The sequence below is a fragment of the Mustela nigripes genome, chromosome 13, assembly GCF_022355385.1.
Source record: "Mustela nigripes isolate SB6536 chromosome 13, MUSNIG.SB6536, whole genome shotgun sequence".
Taxonomy (NCBI): domain Eukaryota; kingdom Metazoa; phylum Chordata; class Mammalia; order Carnivora; family Mustelidae; genus Mustela; species Mustela nigripes.
This window is the reverse complement of record NC_081569.1, coordinates 124,424,927-124,443,823: the sequence shown is the minus strand read 5'-3', so window position 1 is coordinate 124,443,823 and position 18,897 is coordinate 124,424,927. Positions and strand designations below refer to the sequence as shown.

The following is an 18,897-nucleotide window of genomic DNA, read 5'->3' as shown; positions in this document are numbered from 1 at the left end:
GTGTAACTCGGACTGAGAACCACTGTCAGATCAACAGATCAAGCCAAACTATTTCCATCTGGTAGTGAAGGCTATTAAGAAAATGATCCTACATATGTGGATATACTTTCAGTTCTTCACAAACTCCTTGATAATAATAAGGATACTTGCTAATTCCTGTGTTCTATTGATTTTGTCTCTGAATTACCAACTCTCTAAGAGAGGGACCTGGGATGTTGAAATAAATTAAATGTCCTCAAAGTTTTCTATATCAGGGATCGTGGGAATCTGCAGAAGAATATCTTGCAGCATCTCAAGTTTTGATGTGCAGTGAATCACTTGGGGGATATTGTTTATATGAAGATTTGGAAGGGGTCACTGAGAGCCTCGAGGTCTAACAAAGTCCCAGTGCTGTTTGTTCTGCCACACTTGAGTAGCCATGACTCCCCATTGAAATCACTGGAGGAGCTTCAGGAACTACTGATGCTTACAATTCACCCTTAGAGATGATGATTTTAATTAGCCTGGGTGCAGCTTGAGCACTGGGATTTTAAAAAGCTCCCCACAGGGGACACCTGGGTGGTTCAATCAGTTAATCCGCTGCCTTCGGCTCAGGTCAGGATCCCAGAGTCCTGGGATCGAGTCCCACATTGGGCTCCTTGCTCAGGGGGAAGCCTGCTTCTCCCTCTGCCTCTGCCTGCTGCTTTGCCTGCTTGTCCTATCTCTCTCTGACAAATAAATACACAAAATCTTAAAAAAAAAAAAAAAAAAACTCCCCACGGGAAAGCGGTGTGCTGCCAAGTTGGTGAACCACTATTGACCAGATTCATCTCTTGGTCTACCTTTACACTCCCAGAGATCTGGATCACTATTCTTTTTCATCTTCATTAAACAACATCCTATAATTTGTCAAGCTCTACTCAAAAACTGACTTCCTTTTCCAAGATACCTTCCTTCCTTCCTTAAGTAACTCAGTTTATAATAATCTTCCTTTGGTTTATTTTAGCACACATGTATACTACTGTATCACCTGATTACTCACAGGCCTTTCAAGTTATGAATGTATCCAAGTTTTGTTCCCTGAAACTTTACTATAGGGCTTTGCAGACTGTGATTGGATCTTCCTGGGCACTGTCTACACATACCTCTTCCACTCAGTGCCTTAAACACTGTCAGAAAAATTATCCAAAACTTGGAAATAAGAAAAAGGTATCATTGTGTGCTTAAGCTCAGATCTGGGCTTGATTTTCTATTGACCGGTCTATTTTACAATGCTAGAAGTGCATAGGCTAACCTGTCAATTTTTGTCCAGTAGAGATGCAAATAATACCTGTTTATTGGAAGTGATAACCTGAGAGGTCATGGGTTACTGCTCCCATAAGACGTTCGTCAATTTTGTATGTGACCTGGCAACCTTAACATTCATTTACGAAATTGGCTATATATATCTCACTGGTTCACTCATTAATTAATGAGTTGAGTAAAATCTTTGACATGTATGATTTTGAATGAGAGTCATGATTTTACCTTTTTGAAAACTGCTTTAAAATGTTGGAACACTTACATAGAAGTTGAATCAATGCATGGAGAAATTAATTCGATTGAAGAGGCAAGCCATAAAATTTCATATCTGAAGAGACAATACTTCTTGCAAGTGTAAAATGGAGTAATCAATATATCAAATAACACATGAGAAACTCTAAGTAGCAATAATTTCAAATAGGAACAGGCCATACTGATTTGCACACTCAGTTGTGGAGGACAGCCATTCAGCCCACAGTTTTCAGCTGATTTTCCCCTCCCTGTGCATTTAATCAATGCAAATAAAGGTTGAAGACCGTGAGGCAGTAGTGGTAGGAGTCACAGCTGGGAAATCACACACATAGTTCACATCTTGGTTCTGCCCCTCATAGCTGTTCTCTGTAAATAGGGTTTAATAAATCCCTATGAGAAGCGCCTAGTGCATACTGGGTGCTTAATAAATGCTCTGTTCCTCATGAGCATCTCAGATGACGACAGCAGTGGACCACTGCCTCCTGGTTTGGAAACCCGAGTTTGGAGAAAGAGTTAAAATGACTGAATACTGTTTATATAGGGTCATAAAAACACCATCTGCTGGCTCTAGCCAGTTAAGCTCTTACAAAGCTGACATACACGAATGCTGTCCTGATACGGAGGGGATGGCCAAGGTTTGGCTCTCTCTATCATTATTCGATGAGCTGCCATCTCGGGACCAGTCTCCAGTTTACCCATCACAGAACCCGGTTGTTGAACATTTAAAGATTTATTTTGGCTCTTAAATATTTATACTTTCCTCCAACCTTTTATTGCTATAGTTACTGCTAAGGAAAAAACAAGACTCAGGAGGTCCCTGTGTGGCATATCAGCAGTTCCAGACTTTCTGTTAGATTGGGGTATGTTTTATGTTGAAGTAGACTCAGATGACTGGGTTAGTATTAAACTCTCATTTTGCATGAGGCTAGATGTGTCTCTGATAAAACAGTAAGGTCTATTCCTCTTTATACCCAGTAATCAACAAGGTAAAGACCACTCACTCTGCAGTACACAATACTGAACCAGAAGCGAAAAGCGACAGATCTTAGACCTTAGTGGGGGTTTGCCTCCAATAAACCTGCAGCTGAAGGTTGTCCCAGTGGTAGACGAGAACTCAGTGATTGCTCCTGCCGCTGCTCGCAACACCTGTGTTTGTATCCTCAGTACCCATTAAGCATAATGATGGGCTGACTCCACATCCCTGGGACATTTGGCCTCATCTGGATGATTAAGGAGAATGAAATATATATCCCAGACACCTGCCAACCTGCAATAATAATGGCCTGTATTTACATAATGTTTTCCTCTAAGACTCTCAGAGCCCCTTGTCTTTGAAAGTCTATTTTTTGATGGGGAGAGAGAGATAATCTTATTTCCATTTTGCACGGTCTTAGAGCTGTGGAAAGGACCTAAATGTCTGGTCATTTTGGCAGCCATATGGTATGCCAAACTTCACTGCATATTGATACCACCTGGAGTTTTTTTGTTTTTGTTTTGTTTTGTTTTTGTTTTTTTAAATAGGCTCCATGCCCAGTGTGGAGCCCAATGCAATGCAGAGCTTCAACTCACAACCCTGAGATTAAGACCTGAGCTCAGGTCAAGAGGTAGATGCTTAGGGGCACCTGGGTGGCTCAGTGGGTTAAAGCCTCTGCCTTCTGCTCAGGTCATGATCCCAGGGTCCTGGGATTCAATTTCTATGTAAGTGTTCCAACATTTTAAAGCAGTTTTCAAAAAGGTAAAATCATGACTCTCATTCAAAATCATACATGTCAAAGATTTTACTCAACTCCTCTCTCTGTCTGCCTGCCTCTCTGCCTACTTGTGATCTCTCTCTCTCTGTCAAATAAATAAATAAAATCTTAAAAAAAAAAAAAGAGTTGGACGCTTACCCCATCATTCAGAGATCTTTAACAACTCTGGTAACTGACTCGCTGGGCAACAGGATATTTAAAAGTTCTCTGGTTATTGGAATGTGCAGAGAACCTTGGAGACCCCAAGCATAGAGGTGTTTGTTCTGTGAAGTAGTAATGGTAGAAAGCATTTCAGATGTTAGAATTATTCTTCCCCACTGACTTTTCCTTCTTTATTTCTGTTTTTGACTCCTGACCAACCCTGATAATAAGGAGGAGAGCCATTTGAAATATAGCCCAGTTCCAGAATTCTTGGGTTGACCCCTACCCTGTCTCCAACCACTATTAGGTTAGCTCAGATCACCAACCTCCTGCAGGGATTATATTTTGGTGGAGTATTCAGAGAGAAGACAAATCAATGTATAACTGTAGTTTGAAAAGGAGACAACAACAAATTTATCCCTTGGGAATTCTATATATGGCTTTGAATTTGTAGAAAATTTGGGAGATATCATTTTCCCATCAGTGGACTGGGTTTTTTTTTTTTTAAAGATTTATTTATTTATTTATTTATTTATTTATTTTTTTGAGAGAGAGCCAGAGAGCTCACAAGTAGGCAGAGAGGTAGGCAGAGAGAGGGGGTAGAAGCAGGCTCCCTGCTGAGCATGGAGCCCAATGTGTGGCTCAATCCCAGGACCCTGAGATCATGACCTGAGCCGAAGGCAGAGGCTTAACCCACTGAGCCTGTCATAAATTCTACTCCAATTCCTTTCCTGTCACAAAGATGCTCAGGTTGTACTAAGGGTTGGAAAAGCCAGGGGGCAGCCAGTGTATCTTGGGTCCCTGCATCAATGCCTGTGACTCAGCCATGTCTTCCGGCGTGGAACCCATTTTGCTCAAAGGTGTATCAATCTGATCGATTCTGCCACTCGCAGGGTTGTTTTATGAACATGGCTTTTGCCTGAGGGGATAGTAAGACTAGCTTTCCAGATGTTGAGGTGCCTCCCCATCTGGCTGAAAAGAAGTGGGAGTAAAAGAAAGGCAAAACAACTGAAGCATGAGAAATACAGAGAGACCACAAGAAACAGGGGAGACAACCTGAGAAAAGGCAGTAAGACTTTACCAGCTTAATGGTGAATCTGTTTTTTTAGTGTTAAAGTTAAAAGTCATGTCCTCCACTGCCACTATCAGGGAGTAAATGAAGTGATGAGAAAATGCATTAAGGAAGCCTGGATTTCTTCCTGCTAACTGGTTCCATAGGTCCTTGGAAAGTTCTAGATTCTCATCGTTATTTGAATGTGTCTCCTTTGAGCAGTCACTTCCTTTCTATGGTCCTTTTGGTGCCTCTAATTGTTAGGATAGTTTCTGTTTATTTCTGGAGGCACATGGACATCCATAGACATTTAGGGTATTTGAGTAATTCTCAACAGAGATTAGGTGAGTTAATGGGAGGGTGTTTTACTTTCCCAGGGCTGCCATAATCTGGGTGGGTTAAACACAGAAATTTATTCTCTCACAGTTCTGGAGGCTAGAAGTCTGAAATCAAGGTGTTAGTACAGCCACACTCCCCTTGAAGGCTCTAGGAAAGACTCTTTCCTTGCCTCTTAGTTACTGGTAACTCCTGGGAATCTTGCCATTCCTTGGCATGTGGTTGTGTCACTTCGATGTCTAACTCTGTCATCACATCTTTCATCCATGTGTGTTTCCTGTGTCTTCTCTTCTATAATGACACTGGTCATTGGGTTTAAGGTCCAGCCTAAATACAGGATGATTTCATCTTGAGATTCTCGACTAATTTAATCTACAAAGATGAGATCATGTCTGGAGGTTCCAAGTGAGAACTAATTTTGGGGGACCACTATTCAACCATTACAAAGGAATGAGAGAAACATAAGAAATAAGATTGATGGACAGGTTGAGAATGGGGCTTAGACCAGTGATTCTTAACATTGCTTGTTTACTAGCAACCCTGTTATTCTGAGTAACTCCATCTAGAGTGGAGCCTGATCAATGTAAAAAAAATCTGACTTAGGGGCTGGGCATGTAAGATACATGGATGAAGAGGGTTGATCTAAAGTAAGAGGGAGGAATGGGGAATCCGGGGGTTAGGGAGCTTCCATGCTGCATTGTAAAGCATTCAGATTTGATTTGGCAATTTTTCCCAAACAAAATGGGTTTGCAGGCCTTGAAAGGCTGCCAATACAAACTCTTAGAAACTCTTCTATTGTATCTTAGATCTCCTTTGCCCTCTTTTCCATGCCCTAGACTTTGGAGTAATTGTTTTCGAGAGTTCTGTTATGGGTCCACTTGGCAATGATTCAGGACACTTTTCTGAAGCTCAAGTGTCTCTCTCTAAAAGATCTAACTCCCTTCCCAGTATTCCTTTGTAATGGTGAAATCTGGATCTGTGCCCAGCCTTGTCACCTAGTAGTTATATGACCTTGATTACCTATCCAAGGTTGCTTATGTTTGTTTTACAGATGAATTTATTAATATTGACCTTACCAAATTATTGTTAGGATTAGATTATTACAAGGTCTAAAACATGTTAGTCTCTTTCTCTGCTTCTTGTCCTTCTCAGATTATTACCTTTTTTTTTTTTTAACAAAATAAACACTATCAGTTATTGGACAATATGTACTACCATTATTTATCTTTTAAATAGCAATGTTTTAATAGCTGACTTTCTTTTTAAAATATTTATTTATTTAAGTTTTGTTAGTTATGATATAGTACAATATTGGTTTCTGGAGTAGAATTCAGTGATTCATCCCTTACTTACAGTGCCCAGTGCTCATCTTACAAGTGCCCTCTTTAATCCTCATCCCCCGTCTGGCCTGTCCCCCACACACCTCCCTCCACCAACCCTCAGTTTGTTCTCTGTCATTAAAAATCACTTATAGTAGGGTACCTGGTGGCTCAGTGGTTTAAGCCTCTGCCTTTGGCTCAGGTCATGGTCTTGGGGTCCTGAGATCGAGCCATGCGTCGGGCTCTCTGCTTAGCAGGGAGCCTGCTTCCCCATCTCTCTGCCTGCCTCTCTGCCTACTTGTGATCTCTCTCTGTCAAATAAATAAATAAAATTTAAAAAAATGACTTATAGCTTGTTTCCCTCTCTCCTTTTTTTCTAATAGCTGGCATTTTCTGAGTGCTGTATATATGCGGAAAACTTTAAAGAGTTTTGCACACACAGTTTCACAATTCCATTTTCTCATTTGTAAAGAGGGATAAATAGTAGATACATAATATACAAAAGATATATAAATTGTATATACACACATATATAAATTATATGTGTCGTTTATTTCCTCCTTACAAATGAGGAAATTGCAGCTCGGAGACAGGAAGAAATTCATCCAAAGACACACAGCAATTTTGACTGCAAAAACTGCATTATTATCCACTATGTAGTTCTCCAACTCACGTGTCAACTATGTGAGGACAGAGACCTGTGTCAGGTGGGACTGATGACTTACCCATGGGCATCTTTCAGAAAGTTCTTGTAAACATTGGGGGATAGTCCTGTCTTCTAAAGGCCCAAATCTAGATTACTCAGAGTCCTCAAGGGTGCCTGGTGGGTCTTGGTATTCATGCATATAGTGCCAGTATTCTCATCTCATAGGGTGAATTATCAGTAGTGATGGCTAGTTAAAAAACCCAAATAGGAGCATTGCATAAGTGTTTTGTGAGAAACTGAAATAGTTGTTTCATTATCTCAGATACATTTTTAGGCTATGGAAATAATTAGACCAAGAGAACCTATAGATCCATAAAGTTGGCAAGCAGTTAAGAAGAGGGTGAGAGAAAAGGGACACCACCTTTTGGTAGATAAAGTAAATTAGTTTTTTATCTTAGCATAATGTTTTATAACCTAGGTGTTCCTCATTAAAGTGACATATTATATTTTTATAGTCATATACAATAAAAATTGTTCCTGGCATATGGTAGGTGCTCAGCAAAGAGGTCTGTCTTTGAATTGATTGAAAAAACGAAACAAAACAAAACAAAACAACTTCAAAACTTTGGATAATATTTAAAATACCTCTCAAAATAAATACATGCTTACAATCAACCAAGATGTTGGAGTGAGGGCCCAAATAAGAAACAAGTAGTAGTAAATAAACCCAATTGTCTTACAAGTGAAAATACTGATGGGCTTGGGGGAATAAGAGCTAATCTAGGTAACTTTGGAAAACAGTATTTTGGTTAGATGCTGTAAGACTAAAGGTGAAAAGAGTTGGACACAAATGTTATACTTTAGTTAGTCTATCTTTTTGTCAGGAGTATGAATGGCTTCGCAGTTGTATGGCTAAACATTTTCTGGTTACACTGTGGTGGAACAAGTAAGTGAGTGCATTGTTAAAAATGAGAGCCAGGCTCCTCAGTGTTGAAGAAAGAGGTTATAAGTAAGAAAAGGGGAATGAGCGGAGTTAGGCTGTTGGTGTTGGATTGAAATTAGAAGTGTCTATATAAACTCGTGTTTTAAAATATGTACCCAGATAAACTGATAATGAGATATATAGAAATGACAGTGTAAGTATGGGTTTGTATACAAACTAGTATTTCCAAACTGTGTCTGCTTACAGGGCCAAGGAACTATGACATTCCAGTAGCAATGAGCACATATGGAGCCTAGATCCTGTTTCTAAATCTCATTTTTTTGATGAGAAAAAGAAAAAATCAGGGCTCCTTTGGGGAGAAATTACTGATGCTAGGGCTGGGGCGAGGAAGTACAAAATGAGCCTGGAGCATCTTACAAATCAGAAAGTAAAGAAGTTCTAAAAAAATAAATAAATAAAGTGATAACACTATACTGAAAGAAAACAGAGGCACGGCTAATGGGACACCGAATGGCTAAAGTGGTCAATGTGAGAAACATCATAACTAACGGTAATATTAAAAATAAATATCTATGTGTTCATCCTGATGTGAATAAAGAAATCAATAAATGGGAGAAGAGACAGCTCTTCTTTACAGAATTCCAACCTATACATGGAGAAGGAATGTGGGAAATAGTAGGTCTCCAGCAAGCAACATCACAGCAGTAATTGTTGCAAGGAAGATGCATGGGTTGATGCTAAAGTCAGAGGCAAACGTTTGAGGAGAAATAGTGTATTAGTGTCTGTCCCAAGATCCTCATCAATTACAAAGGGAGAAATAGAAACTTTACAGTGGAGAAACCCAAGAGACATTGCCTTTACCATGTGATCAAAGTTAGTATCACAAATTGTAAGATATGTTGGTTGATATTATGTGATATTATGGTTGATATTATTATAGTATTTGATTATTATTATTATATTTGATTATTATTATGACGTTATGTTCCTCCTGATAGGATGTCCAGAGAAGGGCACAGCATTGCTTTTGTGGTATTCTGTAATATTCCTAAAATATATAACCTCAAACTAATCAACTGGACATAACAAACAAACCCAAACTGATAGACATTTTACCGAATAACTAACTAGTATCCATCCAAAGTAACAATAGTGAAAGACAAGGGTAGACTGAGGAACGGTCTATGATTGGGAGCTAAAAACACAACAACAGGGGTGCTTGGGTGGCTCATTCATTAAGCATCTGCCTTTGGCTCAGGTCATGATACCAGGGTCCTGGAATCGAGCCCCACATTGGGCTCCCTGCTCAGCGGGAAGACTGCTTCTCCCTCTTCCACTCCCCCTCCTTGAGATCCCCCTCTTGCTGTCTCTCTGTCAAATGAATAAGTAAAAATCTTAAAAAAAATAAAGACACAATAATAACTGAATTCAGTGTGAGGTACGAGGAATAGGAAACAGACAGTAGGAGAAAAATTTGAGTAAGATCTGTAGTTCAGTTATTAGTCTTGAAGCACTGGTAATTTCCTGGTTTAATAATTGTATTATGGTTATGTCATTTGTTAAAATTAGGGAAAGCTTAGTGAAGGTAATATGGGACCTCTGTTTTATTTTTGCTATTTTATTCTGCCTAAAATTATTTTAAAATAAAAAATCAAAAATCAATGAGATAAATTTGGGCAGTGAGAGTATGGGTCATTTTTGTATTTTATTTTTTTCTCTTAGAAAGATTAAAAGTAGTTTTTGATTAAAAAAACAAAACAAAACAAAACCCTTGGCAACAAAAACAAAAAGCCCTTAAAAATTAAAGATTTTAAGAGTTCAGGATCAAGATGAAAGGTTAGACATTTTCATACATAGTATTTACCAGGCATTAGACTCTTTTTCTTCCTTGTATTTAGGCATTTGTGGAGATCAAGTGATATAACGTATGTATGTAAAAATTCTTTGCAAAGCATAAAACATACTATATAAATTACTGTCCTTTCTTCTATTGCCCTCATTTTCTTCTTGTTCATGCTATTACCTGTCAGTGTTAATTTTATTTATGTTATTAATTTTTAAAGTGTTGTAGAGAAAAATGATAGGAACTTTGGTGTAAGACAGATCAGCCTGTTACATAGTAGCTGCTTAATAAATATTTGTTGAGTAAATTGAATGAATGAATATGAATGAGTCTTGACTCACTTTGTTATCTTCAGAAGTTATTCAACTTCTTGAAGAATTGTCTTCATACATATAAAGTGGGGGCGATACTCCTGCTTTGAGGGGTTATTCTGAGTTTGAAGGATAAGAGGTGTGTGCAGGGTCTGGTGCCACGCCATGACCGTAGTTCTTACACTCTCATTGTCTTCACTCTATTTCTCTTCTATTGTTTTCTTTACTTCTAAATAAAATGCACTATTTCCCCATCTTCCCTTGGTCAAAAATGTTGTCTATGCTTTTTGGTTCCTCTCAAGTAGTCTTTCTTCACTTAGTCCTCTAACATTTTATTCCTGTCTTTCTTGTGGTTTATTATGACGTGTAAATTTGTGTATATGTGTGTATTTGTGTGTGTGTGTGTGTTAGATTCAATCCTCTTTTATACTGTAAATTTCTTGATGTGCCATTTTGGTTTCTTACCTGCTAGTCCAGTGGCTGCCACACAGGAAATGCTAAGCTGTAAACCCTGTGATGGAAAGGAGACCATGTTTATGTTGTTTAGCATTATTTCTCCTGAGCTTACTCTTGTGTCCAGCAGATGGTAGGTAGTCAGTAACTATAAGATTGGATAAATACGAAGTAGGCAGGCAAAGGTATTTTAATGTTGAATAATTTTGGCTACCTTTCGATCCTTCTGTAATTTCTGATTATTTAAGTCCATTTTTAAATATTGTACCAGCTCTCTGCTCTTACTGTCTGAAGAGCTACATTAAAGTAGTTTTATGGTTGACTTCTACTTCCTTGTCTATTTAAATTCCTATCATACTTCCAATCTTAGTGTGCCTTTCCGGTTCTTATTTATTTTTTAATTTTTGTTTTGTTTTGTTTTTGAATATTAGATTTTAAAAGAGAGAGAGAGCAAGAGAGGGAACACAAGCAGGGGGGAGTGGGACAGAGGGAAGCAGGCTTCCGGATGAGCAGAGAGCCCAATGCGGGGCTCAATCCCAGGACCCTGGGATCATGACCTGAGCCAAAGGCGGATACTTAATGACTGAGCCACCCAGGCGCCCCCTCAGGTTCTTATTTATTAGACTATTTCCAAATTCCCAAATAAACTCTACAGTCTTCTTACCATGAGCTTTTCGGGCCTGCTGTTCTTTCTGTCTGGAACATCAGCCTTCCCATTCTCAACCATTATTTTCTAGTCACCTTTACAGGCAAGACGTCTCAGCAAATCTCTATCCCTTCTTACCCTCTCCTGTTCTCCTGCAGGAAACTGCGAGTAGCTTTATCCAGCCTCTGTTTCATTTTTACTTAATAACAATTATGTTGTTTATTTGTTTATATCCCTTCTAGACTCAGGTACTCAGACTCCACTGTGCGAAAGAATTACTCAATTGGTTAACAATGCAGATTCCTGGAACACAGTCCCCCGTGCCTGTCACCCTCACAGCGTTGCTCCAAATGGAATTCAGGGATTGACAAGGAGAATGTCCAGGACCCATTTCAAGCATATGGAACGAGGACTTCTGACTGGAGGATCTTCATCTGCAGTGAGGATCTTTGAATCGCACTTGGAGCGATACAGGGACAGTGATAAGCACGCTGAGTCTCCATAACCTCATAAAGTCTGGCACTCAGAGGCCCTGTAATCAATGAAGGGGACAAATACGAATGTCTCTGAGTCAAGCAACACAATTATGTCTCTAAGTCAAGCAACAAAATGATGGCCTTTGCCATGGGAAAAGAGATTTCTAACCACTTGCGGAGAGGCGGGCAGGCACTTTGCAGAAAGTGGAGACAGGCCCCCTGCCCAAGTGAACTGCAGACCTACTTCATCAGCAGAAAACTCTGTGCTCATCTTACTTGAGGAATAAGTGGACCAGTCCAGGTCACGCGGTTAACGGGAAGGGTAACACAGGCGGCCATAATTGATGATTTACTAGATCAAAGACCTTTAAGCCAGGCAATAGAGATGACCCTCTCTTATTGATTATCATCCAATAGCTTTAAATTATCCTCAGTGTCCTAGGAGACACCCAGGGAAGGACTGGTAAAGAAAGAGGCTTAAGGAAAAGTCAATAAGTCATCCCTGGACAAGTTGAAGGCATGAAGCTTGGCATGAACATTCCTTTCAAGTGCACTTACAAGAAGGAGAGAAGAAATGAAATAGGCTTCTAATTATTTAAATTGGACCTACACTCTCTGCTGAGCAATGCCTTAGCTAGCATTCTTCTTCCGCACAAACTGTCCGTTAGGCCACAAGAAGGAGATTAAACATGTCAGCAATAGGTGTGGAAATAATTGGGGGCAGTAATTGGGAGAAATCCGGGCACCTTGATTGTGACTGCTGTCTGGTTTTCTCTTTCAAAATCGAAATTCACATTAACATGTTGATGGCCTCCTCCAAACTGGGTAGAATTTATAAACAATAAAGATAACTACAAAAATGGCTTGCGTTTAGATAATCAGGTAACAAGCCACAGTCGTGATTCTGGAGAGGCTTTACAAAGTGGAGACCCTAGTCCTGTTCCCATAAAAATTTCCTCACTTATTAGGGATTTCATTTAGTTTTTTTAGTTGAATTCAGGCTTAGATCCATTATCTGGTTTTCTAATGTGATAGCGTGGATTCCTTCAGTTACTGGGGAGGAACAGGTATGCTAGTCGTTTGTTTGAAAATGTTTGGCATACTTTCTATTGAGTAGGTATTTGGCAAAAGTTAATCTGACTATTACCCGAAATAAAATTCTGAAGACAGTATCATTCCCCATTGTGGCTCCCAACTTAGTTGTTTAAAAAACAAAAAACAAAAAACTGTGCATATAGTTCTTTGAGCCTCATTTTCAAGGCGCAGAATTCTCCCCTTTTGAAATTTTTTCCAGGAAGGGAATTGATTTCCATAATCTGCACATTTTAAATATTTAAAATTGTATTTAATGCAAATGGGAACATATACCTTGTGTCATAGAAATTCTAAGATTAGGACTTAGAAAGAGGCATTATTTTGGGAACTGGGAGGTACTTTCTAGTTACACGTGTGTGCAGGCTGGAGTAGCCCATTGCACTGCGGCCACGACACCCTTTCTTCTTTGGGGGAAGACACGGAAGGAATGCTTTGGTCGTGTGCTAATTATGTTGCTATTTTAAACCAGCCTAGTACTTTCCAGTTCCAAGCTGAGTTTGCATTGATGATCTCATGCGAACTCTCCATCAGTCCTAGGAGGAAGTGAGGGCACATGCTTTCAGACTTGTTTGGCTGCGGAGGAAATGAGACGGAGAAAAGTTGTGATTGATCAGGAGTCAAATTGTGGTCCTGGGTCTACTCTCTTTTTAATCAGAGTCAGGCCTGCCTTCTTCTCCCTTCCTCTTTCCCTCCGTGCTTGTGTGAAACTTCTTTGTGCCATACATTGGCACAAAGGAAGCAGGGATTTTCATGAGCTTCCTTGGAACCTTGCACATAAAACAAGCTCCTGACCCAAAGAGACCTACAATAAAGTAAAAAGAGACACATGGAAAATACATTAAGGACACTCAAGGGTTAGAGAGGCTGTGGTATTAATATTTACGGAGAGTCATGGGGGAAGAGGAGTAGTGTCATTTGTCATTTGGATTTGGGACTGTGATGCACTTGGGACAACGCTTCATGAGACAGCAAGGTTCTAGCAAAGTCTGCAGTATGAGCGGGAACCAGACAGACCTGAAATTAGTCTTTTGCAGAGTGTATTTCCAAGAGAGACTCTGCAGAAAGCGTTCTACTGCCAAGTAATTTTGTGAACTATAGCACGCACTCTATCGGAAATTCACAATTCTTATTAGGATATTGAGGACTAAGAAGCCCTTCCAAAAGAAACCTGTTTAACTTTGTATCTTCCAGCCAAAGTGTGGGATTCTAGAGCTCTAAAGAATGTTTTCTGAGAAAAATTAAAATGTTTGGTAGTGTAATGTATAACTTGGAAAGTGCTAACTTTGATTTACTGGCTTGCAGATCTGGCCATGCTGTGTGCAAAGCTGAAGATCAGTGGGGACTGGCCCTCCTGAATGGCAAAATGCCCTAACCAGATGATAAAGTGGAACACCAAATATGTTGCTGGTTGCTGTCTTATCTAAAATGGTGAGCTGTCCCAGAAGGAAAAGGGAGAGGAGGAAGAAAACCAGAGGGGTGTCCTGATTTTTATTTCTTCCACCTGGCAGCAAGGTTAACTCAGGGCCAGCCTTCAGATGGAATCATGTCCCTAGAATGGTGACGGAGAAGTTGCTGGGAGAAAATACAATGGAGGGCTTGGTCAAGGGCAGAGGCTACTCATGTTAGGGGATGAACATCTCCTCTTCCTTTCAGGTAATGCTCTCAGACCCTCTCCTTTTAGGGGAGGCTTGGTTGGATAACCTTTGTTGCTCCCCCACTGTGTTCTAGGAGACCATAGGGTATGTTCACTTCATTTCAGCTTCGTTTGTCTCCTCTCCTTCCCCTTGTCAACTCATTCACAATCTGTTCCGAGAGGCTTTCTCCTTCCCCACCTTCCTTAAAACAGACTACAGTCTCTCATTATGCTGTGATTCTGTATTTTCTTCTAAGATCCTCTCATGTTATAGACTAGTTCCACCAGGGAGGAAAATTGTCTGTCCTCGGAGCCTAGAACGGCACATAGTAGGGCCTCAGTATGTATTGAGTAAAAATGTGAATGCCATCTTTTTTTTTTTTTTTAAAAACAGACACATAGATATCTGATTTTCATTTGGTAAATGAGCAGACACAGGAGAAAGGGCACACGGGACGACAATTCACTTTGAATTTAAAGGCTAAACCATTGTGTTGTAGGCTTTTCCTAAAATACCTCGTTTCAGACTCCTAGTACTCTCCATGAATGGCCATTACTATATCATCACTGCCATTTGTGGATGAAGAAACCAGAGCCCAGGGAGCTTTCACTTGCCCTAGGTCCCCTGGGTATGAAGCACACAGAGCAGGAGGGGCTCCTGGTGGTTCTGAGGCTGCATGGTTTCTATTAGCTTGGGGTCACTGAGAGGGTGCTGAGCTCAGTGTCCGGGGATGGGAATCTACTGAAGCTCTTGTCACCGATTAGTGTTAGATTCTTGTTATTTAACATTGGATTCCAGAGGAAACCATGGATTTCTACTGATTTCTTCATTCTATTTATATGGCCTCCATGAAGATTCCCTGTAAATTTGGCAATATCAGGTCACATGGAGGGATTTTTCCGACACAAAGCACCTTCATTTCATGCTTTTCCTCTTCTGCGTTAGATCTGTTTGGGTAAAATATATGAATCCTAAATTTAAGACGGATCCGTAACCTTTTGAAATACTTGTCACTCACTAGATGGCACTGTTGTATTAACTTTATCTATTTTCTTGTCCTGCGTTAACAACTTTAAGAAGTGTATTTACTGTGATACCAGAGCTGCTGGGCTCTCCAGAGTTTTTAGATATGGGTAGAAGGTCAGGGTAGACAAGCAAATAGTTCGTATATGTTTCATTAGTATGGATCCTAAATCCCTATTTAGACTTTAGGGCTGTAGCAAAATTGTAGTTTTTGTGGCAACACAGCAACAGCTGGGTCCATGGACATACTGAAAAACAATGTCTCTCGATGGGTATTATGAGACCAAAATAATGGCCTCACCAGGTTATGAGAACTCGGTAGCAGCACCAATGGCGACAATTTCTGACATACGCTAGAGACAGAGGCAGAATAAACAAGCCCAAGGACACAGTAGATTCTCCAAACAACCTGGAGGGTGAATTGTCATTTTAAGTTAGCTGAATCTCTCTCCTCCCTTGGAAGCTAGATTCCCTTGAAACTTCTCCATTCCTGCCAGTGATGCTATTCTGCCCCCAGTCCTCTGGAAAACATCGTTCCTACGAGATTCTTTGCCTCTGTCCTTTATTAGTTTCCCAAATTGTTTATTCTCTAGTCTCCCTCCCTGCCATTGCTTGCTTTCTGTTCCCACCATGAGAATGATAGTTGGGGGTTCTTCTCATTGACCTCCATTTCATAATCATCTGTCCCCTGAGTTCCCTGTAGTCTGGGATGGGAACACGCTTCATAACGTGACTCTGGTGCTCATGTGAACACGATGGCTTGGCCTGGCATCTAGGGCCTTCCCCAATCTGATCACAATTTGCTTTTCAGGTTCATCTTCAGTTCTCCTAATTAAATTTCAAAAAAAAGAATAAAAAACACATAACCCACAATATTGCACGTAGTAGGTACCAAGTAAGAGCTACCTGTGGCGCCCTTATGGACACTGTCTAGGACTCTCTCTGCTAGGGTGGCCGAACGCTCATTTGTAGAGCCTCCCCTAGATACCAGTTGAGGAACAAGGGATGTTGCATCAACTATGGTCTCTGATCATGGTCTACCCTTGTAACCTAGTGAAGGGGTCCAGGTCTTGCTTGCTCTTGACTACACCCCTCCCCGTAGGTTGAAGAGTCCTTGGGCTAAGTGTTCCTCCCCATCCTGAGTCTGTTTCCACCCCGTCATCGGGACTCTAGAATTCCTTGCTCAATCCTTCCTGAGTCTGCTCTCAGATCCTGTATGGGCATCTTCTCGAGGTCTTTCCTGTTGAGGTGAGACTGTGCTGCCTGCTGGCCCAAGGGAGCCCGAGGGGCAGTTTTTTGTAGCCGGGAGACATAAGCGGACTGGGCTTGGCCTGGAGGAGCGCCCTTAGCAGGTGTGTGTGGCCCTGGTCAGTGAAAGATGAAACTGGGGTCCAATGAGAAGCAGGGCCTGCTCTCCCTCTCCTGCATGGTGGGCTTACCTGTAAGAATCCTGCGGCTTGAAGGTTACTCTCCCTACTCTATAGGGGAAACTGAGGTTAGAGATTAAGCATGTTTCATGATTTGAATATGCCCATATTCCCTACATTTTAATGTTTCTGAAATCCGGATGTGTCTTACAAGCCATGACCTCTGCACGGTGTTTACTCCACATTGTTGTTTCTTTGTGAGTTCTATAGTTAACAGGGATGTGTCTTAAATTGATGACATCCTAGACTTGACGAAATGGGTGGCTTGACTGGTTCACACAGCTCAGTGGTGCAGCTGGGATTCAAACTCCTGTCCATCTGATGCCAGTGCCCGTGGCCTCACCCAGGGGCCTAAGCACATCTTCCCAAGGAGCCTCACTTCTCTTTCCAATGCCCTGTCTATGTTCCCTCAGTATTTTGATACATAGTCAACTTTGAACAATATAGGTTTGAACCATGCATGTCCCTTAATTCATGGATTTTTTAAAAATAAATATAGTACTGTAAATGTATTTTCTCTTTCTTAAATTTTCTTAGTGATATTTTCATTCCTCTAGCTTCCTTTATTGTTAAGAATACAGTATTAATACATGTAATGTGTAAAATATGTGTTAATCAGTGGTTTATGTTATTGGTAAGGCTTTCAGTCAACAGTAAGTTGTTAGCAGTTAACTTTTGGAGGAGTCAAAGTTATACATGGATTTTCCACCACGTAGAGGGTTGGCGCCCCAACCCCTGTACTGTTCAAGGGTCAGCTGTATTTGAGAGACTCTGCAGAGCACTTGCTTACAAGTTGGATCGGAAATATGTCTTTTGGTTTAAATGATGTATTTTCCGATTCTTCATGGTGAGCTCCCAGGGAACAGGGTTCCGTGTGTTTTCTAAATGTTTATCTACTATGTGTCACGATAAAAGCAGAGAATGGTCAAGACTGGAGTTGAATTTCCTCTCTGTTTCTGACCGGCATGGTGATGCAGAGAGTTGCTTTAGCTTCCTTGAAACTTAGTTTTCTTATCTATGAAATGGGTCTAGTGGTACCTAACTCAGAGCTATATGGTGAGATGTAAAAGCAGTTGGCAAGTGGTTGAATCTCATTACACGTTAGAGTCCTTCAGCTGACTGCCGTTAGCATAGTGAAAGCTAAATAAATCAAAATAAATTAATATCTCAAGCTCCACATGAGCTTATCTACTGGAATTGATAGAGTCTCTGAACCCTGAACTGAACGCATACTCTGTTCAGGCATTCAGCCATGCATTAAACAAATTTTTATCAGCCATCTGCTACATATGAGGCATTGTGCTAGGCTTTGGGGATAGAAGAGTGAATAAGAGAGTCAAGATCCCTGCCCTCATTACAAGTTGACACAGTGGCTGGAGAGGGAACAAAAGGGGAGCTGAGACAGGAGAACACAGAGGTGAGGTCAGGACTCGGGAAAAGTCTGGCTGAGGAAGCTGTGTTTGAATTGAGTTGTGAAGATGAGAACAAAGCATCCATGTAGCAAGAGGAGTGTATTAGTTTTGGTTGTCCAGAGAAACGGGCTAGGCGCATCTGTACATGCACGCATACATATACCAGGAGAGTTGTCAAAAGGAACTGGCTTGTATGAATACAGAGGCTGAGAAATCCCAAGATTTGCCTTTGGCAAGTCTCAGGAGAGCCAGTGGTGTAAGTTCCCGTTGGAACCCAAGTCTGAAGATAATGGAACACCAATGGCACAGCCACCGCAGGTAGAGAAAGAGAATTCTCTTATTCCACCTTTGTATTCTAGTCAGGCCCTCAGTGGGTTAGAGGAGACTATCCACAGTGGGAGAACAATCTGCTTTTCTCAGGCTGCTGATTCAAATGTTCGTCTCATTCAGAAAGGCCCTCACAGCCACACCAACAAATAATGTGTAACACCCCATGGCCCAGCCAAGATGACACATAAAATTAACCATCATGAAGGAAGTGGTTTTTTTCCCACTGAGATTGGACCTTAGATTTTCTAACACGAACGTTCCCAGGAGTCTCACTGTTAGCTGTTTGCTTTATGGATGGCATCCCTTATTTAGGAAAGAATATATGCTCTGACTCCCTATTGCATTCCACCCTTCCTAGAGAAAAGGTACAGAAAATGTAGTTACCTTATGTCATAAATACATCCCATCTGCTGGCCTCTGTGATCTATGTTAGAGATACTCAAGACTGCCTATTTCACTATGGCCAGCCTTTTCCCACTTTTAACTTAAAGATCTTTGTTTAATTCATGTATTCAAGGTCTTTCATC

The 18,897-nt window shown here is 40.7% G+C and overlaps 1 long non-coding RNA gene across 1 annotated transcript in view; it reads left to right on the top strand.

The window, feature by feature from the left end:
• The window catches only part of LOC132000119 (uncharacterized), a 94,887-nt gene that overhangs the window by 9,574 nt on the left and 66,416 nt on the right, over window positions 1–18,897 (top strand). The window contains exons 2-3 of the long non-coding RNA XR_009399181.1: window positions 11,216–11,412; window positions 13,847–13,972. This is a non-coding gene — a long non-coding RNA (uncharacterized LOC132000119). The remainder of the gene's footprint in view (window positions 1–11,215; window positions 11,413–13,846; window positions 13,973–18,897) is intronic.